Source organism: Diabrotica undecimpunctata, chromosome 9 (genome assembly GCF_040954645.1).
Source record: "Diabrotica undecimpunctata isolate CICGRU chromosome 9, icDiaUnde3, whole genome shotgun sequence".
NCBI lineage: Eukaryota > Metazoa > Arthropoda > Insecta > Coleoptera > Chrysomelidae > Diabrotica > Diabrotica undecimpunctata.
This window is the reverse complement of record NC_092811.1, coordinates 82,754,187-82,779,844: the sequence shown is the minus strand read 5'-3', so window position 1 is coordinate 82,779,844 and position 25,658 is coordinate 82,754,187. Positions and strand designations below refer to the sequence as shown.

The following is a 25,658-nucleotide window of genomic DNA, read 5'->3' as shown; positions in this document are numbered from 1 at the left end:
CAATTTAGACTTAATTTGACGGAAGACAGTGCATTTCAGTTGCAAACTCGTAACCACGATTAAATAGCTGTCCAATTTCTTTACTATAATTTTTTTTCTTTTCTCTCATGCGTTTCTTGACAGAAACAAAATGCTTTTTTACTTCTATTGTGGCTACGTTTGGTACACAGATATGCTCCGAAACGGATAAAACTTCACTTCCACAAGTTGTTAGCGTACCGTGACATTTCTCGGTTTTCTCTTTGAGACACACCCAACTTACTATATCTTATTTGGTTGTGCGGTGTTCTCTGTACTAATATCCATCCAGAATTGCAGGAGGCTTTCTTTTTGTTGTTTCTGTAATCTGGAGTTTAGACATATTACTCGTTAAATTAAAATAGCACACCAAATTATTTTTATCAAAGTAGCCAATACGAATATTCGACAATAAATGAGGGTTGTTTCCTATATTTGTTTGTTATTGCCAATGGTAATTATATCCACTGGAGCAATCAATCACAACACAGAATTAATTACCACATTCGAATATTTTCCACTTTCTTATCAGGTAATAAACATTCTTCTATATCCAAGAAACCTAAAATTATTCCAAACTACTATTGGTCTTTCAAATTCATGGAACTGGATATTACCTCTTTATAATATGTATGAGGAATAAAAATAGATGGAGAAATGCTCAATCATCTGCGTTTTGCCGACGATATATTACTTATTACCGAAGATCTGGGTGAAGCACAACAAATGGTACAAGAATTACCAAACGTATCTTCAACAATAGGTCTAAAAATAAACATCAGTAAGACCAAATTTATGACAAATTTAGTTCCCAGCGAACACCTAATCATCCAAAATAAGTAGTAGAATTGACAGAAAAGTACGTATATCTTGGTCATGAAATCAGAATAGGCAAGGACAACCAGACCTGCGAATTTCAACGACGAATAACACTTGCTTGGGCGGCGTATGGTTCACTAAGAGACATCTTTAAGAGCAACATCCCGATAGCTATGAAACGGAAGACATTTGACCAATGCGTTCTTCCTATTATGACATACGGAGCAGAAACTCTCACGCTCACAAAAACAACAGCACTAAAAATGCGAGTGGCACAAAGGCGCATGGAAAGATTAATTGTCGGCGTGACAAAAAAAGACAAAATAAGGAATCAAGACTTAAGGAAAAGAACAGGTATCAGTGATGTCGAACGTATAGCCAAGCTGAAATGGAATAGGGCAGGTTACATAGCGAGACTGAAAGACACAAGATGGACCAGAAAACTAATTGACTGGCGCACAAGAGAAGACAAACGCAGCAGAGGACAACCACCAACACGCTGGATGGACGACATTGGACGAATATCCAAGAAATGGCAACAAGAAGCACAGAACCGTGAAGAGTGGCGAAAAATGGGAGAGACCTATGTCCAGCAGTGGACAGAAGAGGTATGTAACTTAAAAAATAGTATGTTGCAAACTTAGACCGACAATGTTTCTTAGATGGAAACGAAAGGAAGTTCACTCTCACGATTTTTTTACTTCGTTTATTGTTATTTACTGATTATTGCAGTTGAAAACATTGTACAATCCTCTACTTTTTAACAATTTATTTACCTCAAAATATAATCTTTCATCTTATCCACAAGTGCTCTCAAATTTATCTTGTCGTATTTGTAGCCCCCTCTTCGTAGTCATACCGCCCATTATGTTTATGGGTACAAAAACAAAAGAGCTTATTAGCCGAATATATACTTTTACATTTTATTTCGCTACCAGTGGGATTGTTCCTACTGTCTCTATTGTTCAACCTCATTCTCTTTCTCTCTTGTCGTTTCCTCATTGCTGAGGATCGTGATTTCCTACAATGCGGGCTGTCAATTCTCTCCATCTCTTGCGATTTTGGGCTGCTCTCATGGACTCGGAAAACGTCTCTCCAGTGGCTTTCTGTACTTGATCTGACCATCGGATAGGTGAGCGTCCTCTGCCTCAACCTCATTATCAATGAAATAATAAAAAAAGTAAGAACTAAAAAGGGATACCAAATGGGAGAAAAACAACACTTAAAATAATCTGCTATGCAGACGACGCAATACTACTTTCTTAAAGTGAATATGATTTACAACGTATGCTGCACCAATTTAATATAACCGCCAGAAAATGTAACATGTTAATTTTCCCAAAGAAGACAAAATGCATGGTTATAACCGTAAATTTACTAAGACGTAAATCGGAGCTGAAAGGTAAGATGATAGAACATGTTATGGAGTTTAAATATCTAGGCATCACATTATCTAGCTACGGAAAACTCGAGACCGAAGTGAAAGATTAAGTGAATAAAGCAAACTTCCTCAATAATAGAGCCTCAGGTTGCTTGAATAAAAAAATACGGAGAAATGAAAAAAAAAAAAAAGGAAAAATTAATGGTAAGACACTATGGGACAGAGTTAGAAGTACATATATACGAGGTAGATGCAAGGTAAAGAACGTCAAGAACTGGGTAAGAAATAAAAGAGTAGAATGGAATGATATAAGCCAAATGACAACGGATAGAATAGTAAAGACGACAAGAGACGGTTACCCAATAGGAAGAGATCAGAAGGAAGACCACGAAAATGATGGAACGACAACTTACTGGAGGCTTATTGAAAAAAGACAGTCATGTCTACATAAAAAGAAGAAGAAAAGAAATTATTTTATTTTAAATTGTACTGTTATGCGAAACAAATCACATAGTATTATTAAGAATCAGAAAGGAAACGAATTCTTTAGTCAGTCCAATAAAAAGGCAACACTGGGAGTTCTTCTCAAAGCAGATGGAACACGACTTCTACGCAACAAAAAGAAAAAAAATACAGAATGATTAGCGAAGAAAAAAAAAGAGATGAAAAAATTATCAAAAACGGGAAACATTTGAAGAGTCGGCGGGAAAAACGATGACACTCCATTTTAGGGCGAAAATAAGTTCAGCAACAGAAATATAGGATTTTTGTGAGCCGGAGTCATTGATATACTTTGCAATGGAAAAAATGTTTAAGGTGCGTCCAGACTACTCGTGCTCGTATTTAGGCTTTTACTTGTGACTTGCCTATATGTGTACGTCGCGACGAGTCGGAGCCAGAGCAGCACAAGCCACCCAAGTAAGATACTCGCAAGGTTCCGGCGGGTGTCGGTACATCAAAGGAAATTCGTGTAAGCTTGCGAGTTTATTTGGATGGAAATCTTTGCGTTTTGTATATTTATGCGACTTGTATTAATCAAGCGTGCATATTGTGCAGGCTTATGTTTAAAATGGAGTGAAATAATGATAGTGTGACTGATTTAATAAATATGTACGAAAAACACGTAGTTTTGTGAGTAAAATTTTATAAAATCCTAAATAAAAAAAAACGATGCATGGGAGGAAATATCCCAGGAACTGAATACAGATATACAAGAGATTAAACGCAAAATTACTTTCCTACTGGCAACTTAGAGAAAGGCAAAGGCTTACTCGGCAAATCACTGAAAGCAAACGACTGCGTAGTAATGACGATCCACGAATGAATGAATCCTTTCAAATTTTAAAGAAGATAGGTAATAGAGAACAAAATAATTACGACGCATATGCTTAATATATCGCTTGCAAGTTAAGGTCATTAGTCAAACGGACAGCTGCTTATGCCCACAAAGGTTTTAACGACATTCTGTTTAGTGCAGAGATAGAAGAATACCCCAAAGCCCACAACCGGCTTTTTATCCCCTTCCTCCCAGTCTCAACAAACTTAACTCAACAATAATTTGTCTACATACGATGCATCTACTATTTCAATCCCTCATCCCTCGCCTCAACAAGCAAACGCAGATTTAAGTCAAATACACACACAATCAGCTTTTTTATCCTCTTAATCTTAACAAACTCAGCCCAACACTTCATCTACATGATGGATTCACAGAAAGCCATATGATAATTTGTAAATATGTAGCAATAAAGTTTTGAATGAATATTATTATTGTTTACGTACCTTTATAAAATCTTGAAGAGCCTTAGCATACCTCTTGCACAATAAGCCAAATCGACTGCTTGGAAAACTTAAACAAAAAGCTTAAGCTGGTGTACGAATCACCTGATGCTAAATATCTTAGCGTTACAGCTAATTGTTCTTTTACAGAAATTGCTTTTCGAAATGTTGTGTTTTTCTTAATGATTTTTGGACCAATTAAAGTTATCACTTCTACAAAATTACTAGGCGACATTCTACAGAATGTATAAAAGTGGAGATTTTCAACAATAAAGCAACATTAAGGTCACTAAGTAAGTTACTTCCACTGTATGGGCTTCTACTTTTAAACAGCACCGTCTTTTTTTCTCATTTTTGATTTTTTTTTTCTGCTTAATGTGCCCCATCCCTTAAGACATTGGTGATCATTATGGCTCATTTGACTCTCTCTTAAGCCGTTCTGAAAAGTTCTATTGACGTTTTTTTTTAACAGATAATTTTTTTAACAGAGAATAAAAGCCGCACGCCCGTCCTCTTCTATAGGAACCGCCGGAGTACAAGTATTTTTCCAACTGAACAAGTCTATGTGGATTGTCAAGTGAAGGTAAGGCCAAGTACAACAAGCTTCACGAGTTCCAAGTAGAAGTACGAGTGCAAACAGGAGCACGAGTAGTCTGGACGCACCTCTAGACTCTCGAGATATCTACAAAATAATCAACTCTCTGTGCGGAAATAACGGTGAGGTTCCTGGCGTCGGCGCGAAGAATGATAAAGTTTCAATATTCTCGGTAATTGCCTGCAGTATATTGGTCATCGCGTCGGTCAACTTTTGATGTTTATGCTTCGTACAGAAATGCTTCGCAATCGAAACGGTACACGTAATTTTGACAAAAATTTAGACTAAAACATTAAGGTCCATATTGTACTTAACAATTATTAAGTTTTATTATAACGGTGAAATGGAAGAGAAAACCAAAACCAGACAATCGTAAAGAGACGCCGAGCAAAAAATCCAGAGTCTGACATACAAAAATTCAATGACGACTCATATACGTTTAGAGTAGGGTGTAGTGTAAGTGACGACCAAACACTGTTAGATATCCAGGTCTGCTACAAAGCTTTTCTCGCATTGCATGGAATTTCTGGTCGGAATGTCTGGGAGTTTCTGGTAATTTAATTTCAAAGGTCATTTAAATGTTTTGGTAGATCAGCAAAAGATAAAAGAGGTTTATGTAAAAATAGGCCACACAAAATTTCAAACTTTATACTTGACGACGTGTGTAAACACATATTTTCTTAAGGCAGAACAAGCCATTATACCAATTCAAAAACTGCTAAAACCTATCTACCTGAAGAACTAAACATCACCAAAATGTACTTTTTGTTTAAGGAAAAGTTTTCACACAAAAATATATTGTGATGTTTTTATTAATCTAATTTATTGTTTTTTATTTATTATCGAAGGTTCTACACTTATAACACTTAAAAGTTTATTTAAAGTCTTTATTAGTACAATATAACTAATTTATTTTACACTTAATAATTATATAATTTATCTACGTGCGTTACATTTTAAAAACTCGACGCGATGTTCAAAAACTAACTGTTCTGTTTACGACAAAATTCCTCTTTAAATATAAAATGCCGTTAGTTCCGGAATCGCCGCGATTCCCCATCGAAGAGCCCAGAAGGACGCTCATACTGGTATTATTCGGCCTGCTTTTGAAAATTTCAATTCGTGGGTAACTCATCAGAATTCGGGTAAACAGGTCTTTCAACTGAGCGCCGAAATAACTAGAATAGAAAAGAATTAGTCATAATATATTTACAGTTTTATACGCCATAATATTTATCGTAACATTGCCCCCCTCTTAAAAGATGGTTCCTCCTGGAACCTTGTCGGGACTGGAACTTGACTTCGGTGTCTTTAAAGATCTCCTCCACCATACTTCGGATAACCCTCCAATCTAATTGGCGGCACTCTAACTTTGGCATGGCTAACTTTTGCACGTCGGACTCTAGTACGTGCTCTCTCAATTGAAGTAAGGCTTCCCATACATCTCGGTAGGTAGGTTGGTCACGGGCAGTGTCTTTTGTTACCAGGTAGAAAAGGTAACGTGATGCATCTTGGAGTTTCAAGGCTTTCCTTGGTCCCTATGGACCTTCCCAAAACTGCTGCAATTTGGGAGAACAACCTTTTCGCTTCTTGGGATTATAGAGCCAGACTTTGTCGTTCTTCTTTAAGCAACCCTTTTCGGCTTGTGTATCGTACCGTTTCTTCATTCGGTCGCTAGCGATCTGAAGGTGGGAACGGACCAACTCATGTACATCGTCCATTCTTCTTCGTAATTCGATCACATAATCTTCACCTGCTATATCTTCTCCAGGTCGACACCCAAACTCTAGATCACAAGGTAGTCGCATTTCGCGTCCGAATAGGACTCTGGCTGGTGTCTGGCCTGTTAATTCGTTAGCAGCAGATCTGTAGGCCATTGTGAAGAACGGAAGATATTGGTCCCAGTCTCGCTGATGATCGGACACCATCTTTGTCAAATACTTGCCAACTGTCCTATTCATTCGTTCTACCATACCATCCGATTGCGTATGATACGCGGTAGTTCTTGTTTTCTTCATGCCTAGTCTATTACATATTCCTTGGAGTAGATCACTTTCGAAGTTCCTGCCTTGGTCACTATGGATCTCCAAAGGCACTCCAAATCGGCTAATATATTCTTTGATCAACTTATCTGCAACGATGGCGGCCTTCTGGTCTGGAAGTGCGTAAATCTCGACCCACTTAGTGAAGTAATCCATTACTACCAACATGTACTTGCCTCCATTTTCACTTTCTGGAAATGGTCGAGCGATGTCCAAAGCTATTCTTTTAAACGGGCTTTCAACATTATATTGTCTCATAGGAGCTCTCCTTTTTCGGTAAGGCCCGTTACTCGTAGCACAAATAGTACATTTCTTACACCAGTCTTTTACGTCGTCGGAACTGTTCATCCAATAAAACCGTTCCCGAATTCGCTGAAAGGTTTTCTTTACACCAAAATGCCCTCCTGATGGACTGTCGTGTAACTGACGAAGTACTTCGGATATTCTGCTCTTTAAGATCACCAACTGTCTTCTCTTCTCTGAACCATCATCATTTTCCAGGACTCATTTGAGCAAGCTATCTTCCATGATAAATGAGTCCCACTGGGCCCAATACGTCTTAACTACTGAGCATGGGTTTGATATTTCTTGCCAAGGTGGTCGACGGTTTTCCTCTTTCCATTTTTGAATTTTCTGTATAACTGGATCTCTTTCTTGTTCTTCCCTGATCTTAGAAGGCGTCCAGTCATCGTTGACCATCGTTGTTCTTAGCACTGCTTCTTCCTTGGATTCCGTTTTGTTGCAGTGGGAACACTCTGCTGGGCATGGCCTTCTGGAAAGAGAATCAGCGTTTCTGTGGCTAACTCCGGCCCAGTGCTCAATCTTGAAATCGTATTCTTGGAGTCGTTCGATCCATCTGGCTATCTGACCCTCTGGATTCTTAAACTGCATCAACCACTTAAGGCCGGCATGGTCGGTTCGGATTAAAAACTTCCTTCCGTAGAGGTATTGGTAAAAGTGCTCTACTGATTTCACTACTGCTAGAAGTTCTCTTCTCGTGACGCAATAATTCCGATCAGGTTTTGAAAGAACTTTACTAAAATATCCAAGGACTCATTCCTGTCCTCCTTGAATCTGAGACAGCACTCCTCCAATTCCCACATTACTTGCATCTGTATCTAAGATGAACTCTCCTTCTGGCAGCGGATACCCTAAAATTGGTGCTGTGATTAAATGCTTTTTTAAGGTCTCAAAAGCATTTTGGCAGTCTATATCCCAGCGGTAGTCTCTTGCTTCCTCTATAAGTCGCGTTAATGGTTAGCGATATCTGCAATTTTCTTAATAAACGTCCGGTAGTAAGTACATAGTCCAAGATAACTTCTTACTTTATGTTTGTCCATTGGTACTGGCCATTCCTTAATGAAATCGATTTTTCCCTTATCCACGGCCACTCCTTCTTTACTGACTATATGACCCAGATAATTGACTTTTCCTTGAAATAGCTGGCACTTCTTGGGGTTTAACATAATTTAACATAAGGTTATTTAGATAATTATATTTAGTAATGTCTAAACGTTTTGTGTCTTGTTTATTATTTTACTTTAATTTAATTTAATATAGTTCTGGCATTGTTATTTTGTGATTACTTGTATTTCTAGTCTATTGTAAGAAATGTATTCTCTTATTTATAGAATTCGACTTGCTAGTAAATAAATAAATAAGTAAATACGCAATTAAAAAAACGTACACTAATTATACAGATATTTGTCAAGACAATAAATAAATAATTTTATAAGTTGTATTCTCATAGTTTTTATTCGAGAATAAAAATCAACCAATATTTTGGCAATACTAATGTTGTGTTTAATCTAATATAAATACTAATTTAAGTGTGTATTTTAAAACACATTTAGGATAATATTTGATTTCTGTAATTGTAGATTCTCGTAGCTATTCCACACTTGTGGCATACCTACATATTATTAGGTTTGTTCAAAATACGTAAAACCCACGCTAAAATTCCACGCTACTTTGTAATATTTGTAAAACTATCAGGTATTTACCCGCATTCTACAACGTGCCAATCATATTACATTTTCCCAAGTTGATTCCCTTGCTTCCCAAAAGTGATTTGAGAGAACTCAACGTAAGGGAAAAATAATAGTCGCTGTCGATATTTAGAACATTTTTATTATTTTTGTTGACGCACACTTCAAAATTTATTTCTTTTATAAACTCCCACCGGATGTGCTTATACCTGATTCGAAAAATACGGGTATAAAAATATAGTAACATTTAAATTAATTTTAACAAAATTATTTATTTAAGGCTATTTTTAACTCAACTTTATTATATTTTAACTAATCATTTTTATTTAAAAACCACACATTAAAAAAATTACCTACTTTGTTATTTTTTTAACACAACGCGACTCTTTTAGTAACAGCAGTATAATTTTTTCTATTTTCTTGTCGCATTTTAACTAAACTTAATGGGGATAAACACCGATTGTAATTAAAAACCAAAATTCAAAATGAAAAATTTCAATATAAAGTATTTTTAATTATAATTGTGGTTTATTTTTAAAAAATATAATAGTTCAGATAAATGTAGGACTGTGATAAGATCCATCACGATCGTTAAATTTGTGTTTATCTATATACGTTCTCATATTTCTTCTTTAATCATTACTTACTTTACATATCTTTTTCATTGGGTTATACCAATGTTAATCATCCTCATTATCATACCTTCTTCTTCTTCTTGTACGGTGTCTTTTCAATACGTTGGCTACTATCATTTTACTTACTGTCGCCCTAAATAGCATGCTTGTGTCATCACCATAAAAATCTAGCAAGTTTTTAACCATGAAATCTGAAGAATAACTGTAAGGGTTAAACCACTTTTATTACGTATTTTATAAATTACAATAATTAAAAAGCCGACTATACAAAATATCGACCGACTTGGTCTCGTGTTGATGGTGAAGTGAAGTTGTTCGCGCTAAAAGCTGGCTTCTACCTCAACGGGCAAAAACACAAAGCGCTCCAGCCAGTGGCGCGTATGTTTGAATAGAGATGAAAAATGAATATATTATCACTGTGACAAATAAGTTTAAAACAAACATAGATGCGAAACGGAACAACATCTTTCTTCGTCCTGGACTGACGTTGCCTGCTATTTCTTCCTGCATAATACTTGGTAGCAACCTATATTTAGAGCCTCTCATTACATGTTCCAAGTTCTCCAGCAATTTCTTCTTGATACCTTTTATAACCTCAGTACTCTTACTGAGACGTTCTAGTATTGTGGAGTTTCGAATCTTCTCCACACAAGAAACTTTTAAAATTCTTCTATAGCACCACCTTTATTCACAGTCCAAGACTCGACACCATAAAGTAAAACCAAAAGCACGTAGCTGCGAAGTAGGCGGATGGTAGGTGCCAATTTTAGGTCACTGTTACATAATACCTCGGAGTCCTTCTAAAAGCGCCTCTGGCCTGCTCAATTTAGAATCTAATTTTACTGTGACTCGCTGCGATACAATTTAACTGATACTCAAGGTAAACAATTTCATCATCTTGCTCAAGTTTGGCACTATTTACATATATAGAGGTATTTAATTCTGTTGTTTTCTTATTACGAGTGTTTTGGTGTTCCGTATGTTTGGATGCAGACTAGCTTCCTTACATCTCTTAACGACACTGTCAAGTAATATTTTTAGATCTAGTAGAAGCTACTAGGAGTACTGTGTTGTCCACATATATAGCAAATTATTGATGACTTCACCGTTCATTATTCCTTCTTGCTTTTCAGAAAATTCATTTCTTAACATTTTTTTCGGAGTAAACGTTAAAAAGCAGCGGAAACAAGGGGCATCCCTGTCGTACTCCTCTTTTAATATTAAGAGCCTGTGATTCCAAACCGTGTACTAAAACTGATGTTATTTGGTTCCAATACAAATTTGCAATTATGCGAACGTCTCTGCCCATGTCTCTTAAACCTTCTTTCAATATAGATTGCTTAATACAATTAATCGCCTTTTGGAAATCAATAAAATAACAGTACCTATCTACAGGTATATCGCGACATCTTTGGGCAAGTACTTTTATCCCATACAATGCCTCTCTCGTTCCAAACCCGTTACGGAAACCATACTGTGTGCCACTACGGTATTCTTCGTATTTATTATAGATACAATCATGTGTTGCCTTTGGAAAAATATTCAATAAATGGCAAACAAACTGATGGTGCTAAAATCAGCACAGATTTTTGTTGCTGTTTTCTTAGGTAGAGTTATGAGCAATGAATTGAACCAATAAATGGTTTTGAAAAACGAAGGTATGCTGGTAGGTATAAAACATTGCTGTCATTTGTAAGCTTGTGAAATTTCATTAACTTAACTTAATAGAGCTAATCGCTTGCTTAAAAGAAAATTATCAGGATACAGAGAACCAAACCTAAACGAATTTCTTGAAATTGTTACTACTACGAATGACTCAAATTACTCTATTTGGAAACTCTTTAAAAAACTTAAACATCAGATTAAGAATAATGGTTAGATTAGAAAGTGGGTGGACAATTATTGTTATTTCTCTTTCTGCTCGTGAAATGTGACTGAAATCAAGCTTGCAACGACGACTGTTTTAACATGTCGTCCTTCATTTTGTTTTTAACTTTTAACGTATTTATTAATTTTTAAAGTGTCTTTTTAACAGTACCATTTTTAAGTTTAGTTGCAATTTCAATATTATCATGTTATTTAACGTTGTTGTTTATGCCACGAATCTTACATTCGGGTAAGTTTTTTATAGTTTTTTATAGCCTTTTTTGCACCATTCAAATTGTTACAACATAGTAATTTTCTTTGTAGACCTTGATAAAGGTGGCAAAAAACCACCGAAAGCTTGGATTCAGAATAAATAGTACGCCTTAGCAAAGCTCGATTTTTTATTGACTACCACACCCAAAAAGAAAAAAGTATTTACATGTATTTTTTCCAAACTAGTCAAAAAACTTTGGACTACTTTTATATATATATATATATATATATATATATATATATACATATATATATATATATATATATATATATATATATATATATACATATATATATATATATATATATATATATATATATATATATATATATATATATATATATATATATATATATATATATATATACTACTATAATTCCAGCGATGCAAAAGGATTGACAAAATATTTCGGTGTTTTAACATGTACCATAGGAAATAGAAATACATTGAAAATATTCTTCGGTGTTTTAATATATCCAAGGTGATTTTAAATGCTGCAAGGCTACAGAAATCATATTTATTTAACAGACTTATCACTACAAAATAATTTGGAGATTTTGGTCTTTTGTGAATTCACAAAGGGGAAAGCCTTCCTTGCCCACTGTGTTGAGTTATGGTGGTGTTGAATCCAGTCACGGACCAGATATTGTAAATATTTTTGCAGAATATTTTTCTTCAGTCTATTCCACTCAAATATGTGACATACCTAGTGATTCACCTTCACTTGGTCTTACTAACTTGACTGGTTTCAACAATATTATATCTGATATTTATTTAAAATCATCAGAACTGGATGTGATTAAGGGTCCTGGTCCTGATGGATTGCCTCCCAGCTTTCTCAAAAATTGTTGTTTTATATTATCCAGACCTCTTTTTCACATTTTTAATCTATCCTTAAATACGGTTGAATTTCCAGAATGCTGGAAAAATTGTTTTTCAACACCCATTGTTAAAGCGGGAGATAATTAATTGGTGAACGATTATAGACCCATTAGTATAATTATTGTAATACCAAAGATATTTGAATGTTTTGTATGAGACTATCTTAAAGCATCACTTGAAAAACAACAATTTGGATTTCGGAATAGCAGATCAACTGAATGTAATATACTAGTGTTTGTGGACTTCCTGAGAAAGGCCATTGAGAGGGGCTGTAGGGTACATGCACTATACACTGATTTCTCCGAGGCTTTTGATCGGGTCAACCATAATATTTTAATAGTCAAACTTAAAAATATGGGTGTTGATTGGCCACTTCTTAGATGGCTGAGAACATACTTGATTGACCGAGTTCAGATGATGCATATCAGGGATTTTGTTTCCAGTGAGAATAAGGTTCATTCAGGAGTACCCCAGGGTTCTCATTTGGGACCCCTGTTATTTAACATATTCATCAATTATATACACCACTGTTTCCAGCACAGTTCAGCTCTTCTTTTTCGGACGATCTAAAGTTCTACACAATTATCAATAATACAGAAAATTATGTTAATTTTCAACACGATCTAGATCGGTTGAGTGAGTGGTGTGTGTTGAATGCCATGGCCCTGAACGCATTCAAGTCTCATACTGTTTCTTTTGGACGATTGAGAGACCAAATTAAATATAATTATAATATACAGAACATTCTTGTTGACTAGGTTACCGAAATTTGTGATCTGTTTGTGATCTGAAGTCTTTACAAATACTTGACTTTATAAAAAGATTCACTAGAGACTTTCAGAATATAGAAGCGATTAAATTACTATATTGTTTGTTAGTCACACCCCATCTAGAGTATTGTTCTTGTGTATGGTCCCCATCTTATAATATTAACATATCAAAAATTGAGACAGTTCAGCACAAGTTCTTGAAATATGTAGCATATAAACAAAGTATACGACCCGGTCCTCGATAAAGTAGCAACTAAGTCGTCTCCTGAATTAATAATATTTTTCTAAAAATTTAACCAAATATTTATTTTAAAAGTATATCAGTGAAACCAGTATATAGTATATTTGAAGAATAAGCTGGAGTAAATTCTCAGAATACTAATCTTCGCACCGCCAGTTCGTTCGTAATCATTGAATCGACCAGTTGATTTATCGAGTGCGAAGTAATTAACAACAGTATTCAATTGTGAATAATTTTGTTAAAATTTCGAGTGTAGTAGTTTTTATAAGAAACTTAATTATCAGTGAGTGTATAATATGAGTGCCAACCAGGGGGGTGGTGAAACCCCCAAATTGGAACTCAACCCTCATCCAAAGGTGACATAAATGTCCCAAATATTTGGGATATGGACGTAGAATCACAACGTAATGTATTAGACAAAACAACAATAGAAAATATCAATAATGCAAATGTAAGTACAATAATTAATAATTCTAACGTAAAACATACGGAGACAACAACAGATATAAACGAAAAACCAGTACGTATTCCAAGTTTTTATAATAATGTAGATATCGCTCCTTTTTACGTGAATGTTGAAAATAGTCTAGATAAATTTGATGGTAAATTAAACGCAATTAGAATAGGAGATATTTTGTTCAAAGAACATCCAGAATTGGATTCCAAAATTAATTGCATAGATTCGATAGGGCGTAATAGGTTAAGAATTAAATTAAAACACTATAAATCGGCAAATAATTTATTAAAATCGGTTAATTTAAAGAAATATAATTTGTTGGCATATATTCCTAAATTTATTACACATAAATTTGGCATAATACGAAATATAGATTATGAGTTTGATGAAGGGTATGTTAAAGGGAAAATAAATCCAGTTGATCTGCATTGTAAATTTAGTGTTGAGGCAGTTAAACGAATGAATCGAAAAGTAATTAAACAGGACGGTACCATTGTTTAAATAGGACTAGTTAGACAATCCTTATAGAACAAACGTTTGACTTTTCTTCTGCCGTCATATGGCGGCCTCTAGTAATAAATTTAAAAAACTATTAACAGAAACTTAATTCTCAGCAGGATTCTATACGAGTATATTTCTACCAGTCTGGTAACTAATGCAAACCCGTACACGGGTGCCAGATTGTGAAGAAAATATAAGACTTTAATAAAATGCTTATTGTTATTATCGTTGTATGCGTCTTGTGAAAGATAACTTGACTATTTCGAGCGAATATTTCAAATTGTTTTTCTACTTTGAGACTTGATAAATCTAAACCGGTTAGTAATCTATTTAAATGAAGCAGTTAAATGCTGCCTTTTTTTTTAAGTTTTATTAGTTTACCAGATATTTAATTTGGTTATATGATTTGTTAGAAAAGGATTAAATATTTAATTGAAATAGACTCGACTGCTATCGTCTTAGAACACTCATGCGGAGGTTTATTTTTTAGTCAAGACTTGAGTTTTATCATTGTTTAAAAAAAATTCTTTTTAAACAATGGTTTTATGTATGTTTTGAGAAAATTAAATTTTCAATCTTTTAATATTTAAAATGACGTTTGAAAATATAGTAAATTTATGGGTATGGTTTTTTGATAATGGTTTTGAAACAAATAAACAGATCGATATGCCACAACAAGAGTCACCACATATTTAGGGACAAATTAATCTATGTGTTGGGATAAAAGGAATAATAATTAACAAAACTTTAATAAATAGTACCCTTTATTTTATTTATTTATGTATTTTATAATATACACACCATGTTTGTATTTCTGTTTACATAAATGAAAATGTTTTTTTCAATCAACTCGCACGATCTGACTGTTTATGCAAAAATTAAATTCGCGTTATTTTAATAGTTAGATAACACTTATCAAAATTCTGATATCTACACCATAGACAATATTAACAAAATAATAATTATATATATATATACCCGGTATTTAGGCGGCACACGCCCTTCCGGTAGGGATCTATGGAGGAGTATCACCGAGCCGCAAGCCCTTATCTCTTGCCGTACTGCTCCACCAGAGGCCGATCAGATACCAGCATATTCTAGACTAAGCCGCAGATTCATTTCAGAATTTTAAACTGCTGCGTTAGCCTTTTTGTTGACAAAATAATAATTCAAGGTAAAAAAACAAAACAAAATTGTTTACAATAAAACATTTACATTGTTTAAAGTGTGTGATAATTATGAAATCTTTTTGTCTTGACCAATGGTAATAACGGCATATCTAAAAAGCTCATCAACAAAATCGTCAAGTTCAGAATTATCACTATGCGAAACAGTATTGGCACTGGTTGATGGTTGTTTTTCTAATGAATACGTATGAAAAACGCGTGGTATCGTTAACGAACCTTCCTCTTCTACCTCACTATATTTTTTTGGTATAGCAGTACTGGGTAAATATTTTGCATTGCGTCAAAATGCTTACTGCATAGATTTTTTTTTTAAATCGGGTAGCTCCAGACTTTCCAATGCAGCATTACCTACAACAATATTATTATTAACACAACTGAAAAAAGCAACTTTCTGCACAATACATTAAATTAAATTATATATATATATATATATATATATATATATATATATATATATATATATATATATATATATATATATAGATATATTATATAAGAGTAAGAAAAAAAATTTTTAGATAGGAAAAAAAAGAAATTAATTACTATTTAAATGGGAATAAGCCACAATTAAAGGTTAAAATACGTTTATTGACGTTTTAATTTCCACTTCGGAAATCGTTCTCAAACATGTTTGTTTTTTAGAACGATTTCCGAAGTGGAAATTGAAACGTCAATAAACGTATTTTAACCTTTAATTGTGGCTTATTCCCATTTAAATAGTAATTAATTTAAAATGAAACAAGAAAATAGCTTCAGAACAATATTAGGAAAAAAAAAGATCCCATATCACTACCAAAAACAAATTTTTGATAGTCCTATAGAATCTAGTCATGGATGATGTTATCAGTGATTGTATCAACAATTACACTTTTTTCATTCCTTTTATTAAAAGATATGTAGATGATTTAGTTTTGGCACTTCCTAAACACAAAATTAATGAAATAGTCAACATTTTCAACAATCATAATCAACATATACAATTTACAGTTGAGGAAGAGGTAGATGATTCTCTAGTTCCTTAGAGAAGGTTTCAAGTCCAGTGCTTTATACAGGTTGGTGAATTGTTTCCAGTTGGTAAGTTTGGTATGGTTGATTCGTAGTCTTCTAATAGTCGATGCTTCTCTTCTAGTTATGAAGTCTAGGGAGAGATGACCAATAAAAGATTGAAGTTTATGAAAAGTTGTTTTGCTCTTTTGCTATAAGTTTTGTCAAGTATCCTCTACTGACTTTTTAAAAAAGAATTTCGAGATTCGTTAGCTAGTTGAATTGGGGTGACTTCAGTCACCCCATGGTTGGTAGCTTCTTTGGCAAAATTATCTGCTGTTTTATTACCAGTAGTTCCGCTGTGAGAAGGCAGCCATATGAGAGAGACTTATATCGTAAGCAAAGAGATTTTGGTATATGTTATGAATGTTTTGAACTAATAGGTGGTCAGTGAAAATTGTATTGACTAAACGGATATATGAAAGTTAATCTGAACAAATGGGCAATATGTCTGTTTTGATGGGAGATGCATTTAAAAGCCAACAGAATACTATATAGTTCGCCTGTGCAAACGTTGCATATTACGGGTAACCGAGATGATCTTACAAGTTCATGTTTAGTGGTTACTGCGCAACCAATACCAGTGGTAGTTTTAGAAGCATCTGTATAGAGAATTAAATTCTAAAAATGCTTTCTTTACAAGAAGGTTAGAAGATTCAAGTTTGTTAAAAATGGTGAGTGAGGTATATATTGAGGGGAGATCTTTAGCCCAGAGGGGAAGTAAAGTTAGAGGAAATGAACTAGTCTGAAAAAGGTCAATATTTTTAAGTAGTGGACAAATTAATTGAGGTATAGGTTTTATGATAAGGTGTTGGTTATTGTTAATGGAAGAAAACGCCATTGTGGCAATTAGGGAATGAACGGGATTAAATGGATTTGCGGATGTTGATGCAGCATACGAAAGTAGAAGTGATTATCGTCTTAGGGTAGGAGAAAGTTCATTAGATTCACGGTATACACTCTCAATAGGACTAAAGCGAAAAGCGCTCAGACCTAAGAGTAGTTTTATCGGCACCCCATTAAAGATGACTGAGGGTTTTAAAAATGTTCAACCTTTTAAAACAATTGATTTTAAGTTCAGAGACTGGATTCTTTCAATTTAATCTGGAGTCAAACATAAAACCGAGAATTTTACATTAATTAACAACAGAACTGCAGGAGCTAATCAATAGAGTTGACATGGAATGCACAAATTGGGGACTGTCGATAAATATTGATAAAACTAAATACATGGTGACCAGTAAACTGAATATCATCGCAACCCAACTGATATTAAACCAACAACCGCTGCAGAGAGTTCAGAGATTCAAATACCTTGGATGTTGGATTACCCAAAATCTAGATCTATCCTTCGAAATTCGATGTAGAATTGAACAGGCAAGAAACTCATTTCAAAAATTCAAGCCTCTATTATCCAATAACTCATTAAATTTGGAAATCCGTGAAAAGTTTACAAGATGCTACGTGTGGTCTGTACTTTTGTATGGATGTGAAACTTGGACTTTAAACGCCGATATCATGAATAAAATCGAGGCGTTTGAGATGTGGTTGTATCAAAGGATACTAAAAATTCCATGGACTAGCAGAACCAGAAACGAAGAAGTTCTTCGAAGAATGGGACATCAACGAACTCTATTAAATATTATTAAGAGGCGTAAACTAGAATATCTTGGACATATAATCAGAGGACCAAGATATGAGTTCCTTCGGCTAATTCTCAACGGTAAAATCGAAGGAAAGAAATGGATAGGACGGAAGAAACTCTCTTGGTTGAGGAATTTGCGGCAGTGGACAGGTTTGACAGCGGACCAATTGCTACACGTAGCGCAAGACCGAGATCAGTATAAAAATATTGTAAGCATGGTAGTCGCCGACGTTCCGTAGGGATATGGCACTCTAAAAAGAAGAAGAAACAACAGAAAGTAGAGAATTGTTAAATAAAATTTTGGTTAAGGGAGTGAAAATTCTTCTGGAAAATTTTACTAATTTGGTTTTGTTCTCAGTAAGTGATAATCCTAGTTCGTTAGATCTATCTTGAAGTAGATTTACTACACTTTGTATAAGTTTATATGAGGTTGGGACCTCACCAGGGTTAAGTTACCAGTGGATATGATAACATTTGCCATGTTATTATATCCACTGGTAGCTTTAACATCCTAATATATAAGACTAAATAATGTAAACTAAATTGTAACGTATAACTTTTAACGGGTTTTTACCCAGATATTTAGCGGCTTAAAACATGTTCACCTAGATACTGATGATGGAATATAGATTCCGAAAACCTTTTTTCTTCATGACATAGCCCATTTGGGTTTTTTAATTTATATACCTTTTATAATGGATTTTAACAAAAATTTTTTTTTGTAATGATTTTTTTTTTATATTAGTATAGATTAGGGCAAGATCTTTCATTAACGATTGTCAGCGGTATGTCAGTGATAAATTTACTGGCTTCATTTAGAGGGTCGTTGGTGCCTAAGGAATTTTCGAGAAATTTTTCAAGATAATTATAGAAAATCCTAATTTTTGTGTTTTTATAGGATTTGAGTGCAGCTTTTAGTCCGAAATAGTTTATAGAAGAGTTCGGATAATTGGTATCTTGTGAAACTAAGGATGAATAAGGAAAGGGTGAAGGAAGAAAAGAGTATATATGGTTAGGTCCAGATTTGTTCCAAAACTTTTATTTTATCAAGTATAACCTTTTGATTAAAAAAGGGATTGGATATTTTAAGGTTATTTTTTATTTTTTATTTTTTATTTTTAACTTTTTTTTTCAAACTAGACTTGGGCTAGTATCTGAAGTACATAAAGTTTTCTTACTTAATTAAATATTGTGTCTAAATTTGGCAAAAGATGAAGTAAAAATATACATATAGCAGGAAACTCATGATATATGCCTATTGATCATCTGATGTTCCGTATTTCTTAGGGACTGTTCGATTAGTGAATGCGGGATGGAAGGAGATACATTTGAAATAAGGATTCTTTTGGTCGCAGAAAGAAGCCTGCAGATCAAGATGACGGTGAAATTAATTATGACGTTCGGTGTATTAGTTGATCAACGATGTCGGTAGAAGTGAGGAAAATGTAGATTCGATTATTCGAAATGCGAGATTTAAAAGTAATATTTTTTGGATAAACTATTGGAGTGCATGACAATAACTTGTCCCCTTTTAGAAAACGAACGGGAAGGAGGGCTAGAGACTGCGGCAACGACATATGATTTTGGGTTGAAACTGGAGTTGTTTTGTGTAAATGTAAATATTTAATTGCTGTTCATGATGTGTAGTTCTGGTTACCCAGACCGTAACAAAATACCTAAACGTGAGTACCTAAAGGACCCTCTCCCAAACTGGAAAGAAAGAAACAAAGGATCTCACCTATTTCTTGGGATTTTCACTGGTTTTCTTTAATTAAACCAATATAGCCACAATTAAATTCGACTATTGAAATATAAAACCAAATTTGATACTCGTTTTCTTATCACATTGTGATTAAAGAACTTCGCTTCGTATTGTTAACTCGTCGATGAATTAATTTATCTGTTTAACACTGTTTAAATCTTTAAAATCCATTAGGAACTTTAAAAAGGGTATTTAACCTTTGACAGTTATTTGATGTTTTTTGAATCGATTATTTGAAGCTTTATTTATAAACTTCAACATTTTATTAAACTTATTATAAAAAAAAACGGTTTGCAAAAGTGCTTTTTAGCTTCTAAACGTTTATACTACTTTTGATATTTTTCATGTCATACGGCTGTACGTAGGCTCAATGAAAAGCTGGCGTAAAAGCACAATTAAAAAAAAAACAGAACTTTCTATAACCACTAACAAGAAACAAGCTGAGATATTGCAGCGGACAGATCCCCCTTGCATTTTTCTGTGGCGATATTTTACGAGTACCATTATTTTAATGTTTCAAAATAATTTACTTCTTCACTGTGTATGCTATTGATAAATCGAATTATAAAAATTAGATATTCTTTTACAATGTTTAATTTTCAGCTCTTGATGTTAATAAACAATGAAAATATTTGCAATTTCTTAAACAAGAAAAAAAATGCTATTTGATTTCCTCTGGGCCATAGAAGGTTTTGGTTTTTTTTTAATGTTTTTTTTTATTAGCTTTATATTGAGCCTACATACAAGTGTGACATAAAAAAGTCAAAGTTATTAAAAATTTTTATATGCTAAAAATTTGTTACTCTTCAAACTGATTTTTAAAAACAAATTTATTATATTCTTGATGATTTTTTTTAATAATTTAAAACGAAGCCATAAAAAATCGATTGCTATTTACAAAATATCCCTAGAGTGACTGTTTGGACAGGTACAGTTGTTTAAATAATCGGTCTCCTGGATAAACATATTGAATAACTCATAAACTGTATGGTCGTTCTGTATGACATTTAGCACACTTTAAAAACTCATTAACTGCCATAATTTTAAATAGTTGTATTACATATCGTTATGCAAAAAGAAAGTTATTAACATTTATAAATGATACTTTAAAAATAAGGGTTTTTAAATTATCTCGGTCAATTCTTTATGTATTTTAATTATAAAAATATCAATATTAGAGAACATTTTATGATCTATAACTTTTATTTTAACGTTTTATGCGCATAAACTTTTTTCACTTTTTACGATTGTTTAAAAAAAAGCAAAGCAAAATTAGCTAAATTTTTCACATAATTGTCATCAGCTACCCCTCATATACCTTTTAGAGACTTTAAATATCTGTTTAAGATTTTTTCAGCTTTTTTTAGAGTTGTAGATCATAAAAAGTAATGTAACTTTTGAGAGTATCCAAATTAAAATACAAGAAACTATTAATCGAAATAGTTGCAAAAAACCTTATTTTTGTAGTTATTTATAAATTAAAATAACTCTTTTTTGTGAAAAAACATATAACATAGCTCCTTGAAATTATGGAAATTAATATGTTATTACAGTGCGCTAAATATCAATCAGAGCAAATAGTTTATAGGTTATTTAATCTGTTTATAAACATTTATATCTTTGATATCGTTTATGGCACAAACTTATATAAAGGCTAACGAAAAACTGATGAAAAACACACTTTCTAAAAAAAAAAGAATCTTCTATGACCATTACGAGCCAAGAGAGCATTTTATATTTAAAACCAAAGCATTTTATTCTTAAAATCATACTTCCATTGTCTATTAACAGTAAGAGCTGAAAATTGAAGGGACTCTAAATGAAGATCTGAATTGTGCGATCCAGCTTACAGATGGTATATGCGGTAAAGAAGTAAAAATTTATAACCCGTTAAAATGATGGTATTCGTAAAATACCTCTTCGGAAAAGTAGAATGGAGAACCATCTGAGCTCCGTTTTTTTTTAGATTTGAACTTTTTTAAAATAAATCACGCTTGTAAAATTTGCAATATCTTGGCTTCTGTGGCATGTAAAACATAATTTTTTTTTAACTGGGGTAGCTCAACAAAAAGTTGTTTAAATAATCGCTTTCCATGATAAACAAATCGTCACTATTTTTATTAGTTACATTACGTACCATTATGCAAAAACAAAGTTATTAAAATTTATAAATTTCTGCAAAATCAAGGGTTTTTTGCAACTATTTTGGTGAATTCTTTATATATTTTAATTTAGAAACTCACAAAAGGAAGAACTTTTTGAGATCTACAATTTTTATTTTAACTATTTTTCTCTAAACTGGATAAAAAACGTTTTATAAGCAAAATAATGACCTCTCACTTTTTAAAATTGTTTAAACAAAAACAAACCAAAATACCTGTATGTCTTCACAGATTTATTATTAACTAACCCTCGTATATCTTTTAGAACCTTCAAATATCTTTATAAGATTTTTACGTGTAATCAATGATTTTTTTACAGATCGACTGGTGTATAAATTAGTTCTCCGATAAAGATGAACTTATTTCTACTTTTCAATACAATAACTAAAAATAGGTAGTTAAAGAAATACATATTTAAATATCTAATACTTTGTTTATGTTTATTCACTAATTTGTTATTCCGAAGTTTATTATATCATAATTATAATACCAACGAAAACGTAAAATTCAAATGATGAATGAAAAAAAAATAAACATTTTTTTAAGTTAATTACGTAACGGAAACGGTGTAAAATAAAAGAATATAAAAAAGTTTCTATTTACTTACCAGAGTGTAATATCCATGTTTGACAAGCCGAAAGATTTTTTGTCGGAAATCTGAACATTCTTAAACCATGAATTTTGTATGGTGATAAACCACATTGTAATAACAACAAATATTTCCAGCCATCTGTAAAAAGCCATTTGTTTATTATGGAAGTAACATTATTTTAATTTAAAATCACTTTTTTCAAATATTATCGCATGTATGTATTATCCGCTAAAATTTATTTCTAAATACCTAATTTGTTCATTTCTCATACAAATGTTTTTTGTTTTAAACACATAGAATTAAAATGTTTTACTTACCTCCGACCAAATTTTTGTAATACACTTCCAAATAAAATAAAATATTTAAATTCTTTAAACTTATTTAGATATAGGAAGATTTAGAAGCCACGGTACGTTTATGTACAATTTTAGTTGACACGATATTTACTAGTTGATAGTAATAACTCTATTTAAAACAAAATCTTAACTGATTCATGGTCTGTTTTTTGTAAAATTTTTATTTGTAAGCAAACCTGTTGCTACTATGTCAGTGAAATATTGCAACGCTGGTGAATTTAATTCAGGGGATCAAAAATGGACGTTTAGTTTAATCTTTAACTTTTTCACATAGCACCATCTAGTATAACGTATATCAAACAAACAATGGTATATTAAAATCTATTGAGACAGAAAGAGTGGTGACATCTAGTGACTGTCTCAATTAGAATCAAACAAATTTATACATTGCGTTGGCTAACTAGTTCTATTTAAACAATGACGGTACTAAAGAATACGTGCCTACAAAAACCTTTTTTGTTACTTTTAAAGCATCTAAGTTACCACAATATATAACATTAATCATGTAAGAATTCCGGTAGAACTCTACGATCAAAAGGTCCTACTATGCTTTAATTGTTATAGATACGGCCATTTAATAAAGCAGTGTAAAAGTAACGTTCGCTGTTTAAAGTGTAAAGAGGGACACGAGACAAAAGACTGTAAAAAAAATTTGGTAGAAAAATTATGTTTCTATTGTAGTGGAAAACATTACACAAATGAAATAAAAGAGTGTCCAGAATTCAATAGACAAAAAGCAATTAAAAAATTAATGACTGAGCAAAATTTATCTTATGCCGAAGCTAACAAAAAAACCCCTAAATTTACTTATGCACAAGTGGTGTAAACTTCATTATTGGTTCGTAGTTCACATCCTGGCGGTAACTCAATGAGATAGGTTCCTTCGAGTACTTCTATTTCAGTGGTGGTGCAATGGGTAGATACTTTCGTAGCCTTTGGAAAAACGGCAATGTAGTGTGCATCGGATACTTTTTGGTTGATCGTTGTAGTGACAGTGACGGGAACACTTTGGCATTGGGTAGCATCATTGATTAACTGGAGAATTTGGACTATGCAGTCATTAGTCTGGTCATTCTCTTGTGGAAATTTCTCAGGACAGATGAATGATTTGAACTCGCTTTTTTTGGATGGTACATCCATATATTGAAAAAGGTCTGAGTTGTGGACTAGGTATGGACCAGGTGGAATGATTATTGTGTGATTATTAGTTGGGAGCGAGTATAAATGAAAGTATGTGAACGACTTGGAATGGAGGATAGGATAATGTAAAATGAAAACAAGGATGTGATTCGTGTAATAACCATCAATGTCTACGATTTCATAGTATTTGGTTAAGTCTTCTTATTGAATATAGGGAATCTGTGATGTAGGGTAGTGTTCAAGCATCTTTTGCACGGTCCATTTTATTTTTTTAGGTTTGATGAGACCGTTGTGTAAAGTTTTGATTCTTGCAAATGTAATTGTTGTTTGGAGATCATCCAGTATTTGTATAATTGTTTGTAAATTTAGATTTATCTGGTCAAGGATATTTCGAACTTGCAGATAATCATTAAAATCGAAAACGAATTGGTTCATCTCTAAGCTAATTTTGTTTGTCTCTTCAGCTATGATTTCTTGGTTGTGTGTCAGTAATAAAATTGTTTGGTTAAAATTTGCCATTATTCTTTTATTGAGACTGAGTTGGCTATTGATGTTCGTAATAATATTCTGTTGGTTATTTTCAAGTGATTTAATGGCGGCGTTGTATCTTTCAGCATCTTCTTGATCTAGATTACCAGAAATAGATTTTATTACACTTTCCAATCCGTTTATAAGTCCTCTTTCGCTTCTGGATTTTGGATATATTGTGTCTTGTTTCTCTTTTACTGTTTGGAGGAGGTACTGTACAGTTTTATCAAAGTTTTGTAGGCTGTCAAAATATGGTTGACTAAGTCCATTTTCTTTTGCTCTGTTGGTGGTGATATACTGAGATTCTATGGATTCAATCTCTTCTGCGATGGGTTCTAGATGGAAATAGTGGATGAAGTCATGAGTGCTGGTCTGTATCCTCGCTTGTCCAAGTTTAACTGGGAGGATTCCTGGATTGTCATTCAGGTTTTGAATTTGAACTTGTTGGGCTGCTACTAAGGTACATCTGTAAAGCAGTTTTAGCGTTAGTCTTTGGCTGGTGTTTGATGTTCTTTTTGTGTATTGACGTATCTTGAGTGTCTATTGTTACGGGATTATTATTTTTCACAATGCGGGAAGAAAATCTCGGAAGAAGTTTGTTTCTTTTTACTGTTTTTCTAGTGTAAACTTTTGTGCTGGTTTTATAAGTTATTGGTGTTTGTCTTTTTTGATTTATTTTTTCAATATTTTTCTGTTTGGTTTCTTGAAGCTTTTTATTTATTTCACTGTAGATTTCTTTTCTCTTTAATCTGTGGCTCTGTGTATAGTTATTCATTAGGGTTCTGTTAATATCGATGTCAAATGGATCCTGAGGATCGATATGGCCATTTAGAATTTCGATTGGCTTTTGTTTAGTTGATGAATAAATGGAATTGTTGTATCCTAAAATAGCATACAACATATGTTCTTTAATACCCAGAGTCTTCCTTCTTTCTCTAAGTATTCGTAGGTGTTCCAAAATTGTAGAGTGAAAACGTTCTATCATTCTGTTCGA

General features: G+C 33.1%; 1 long non-coding RNA gene across 1 annotated transcript; it reads right to left on the bottom strand.

Annotated features, from left to right (window-relative positions):
• Window positions 1–15,660: 15,660 nt before the first annotated feature.
• LOC140449720 (uncharacterized) lies at window positions 15,661–23,042 on the bottom strand. Its single transcript, XR_011951871.1, has 3 exons — window positions 22,958–23,042; window positions 22,656–22,778; window positions 15,661–15,783 (listed from the first exon to the last, which is right to left on the bottom strand). It is a non-coding gene; the product is annotated as an uncharacterized lncRNA (long non-coding RNA).
• Window positions 23,043–25,658: the final 2,616 nt, after the last annotated feature.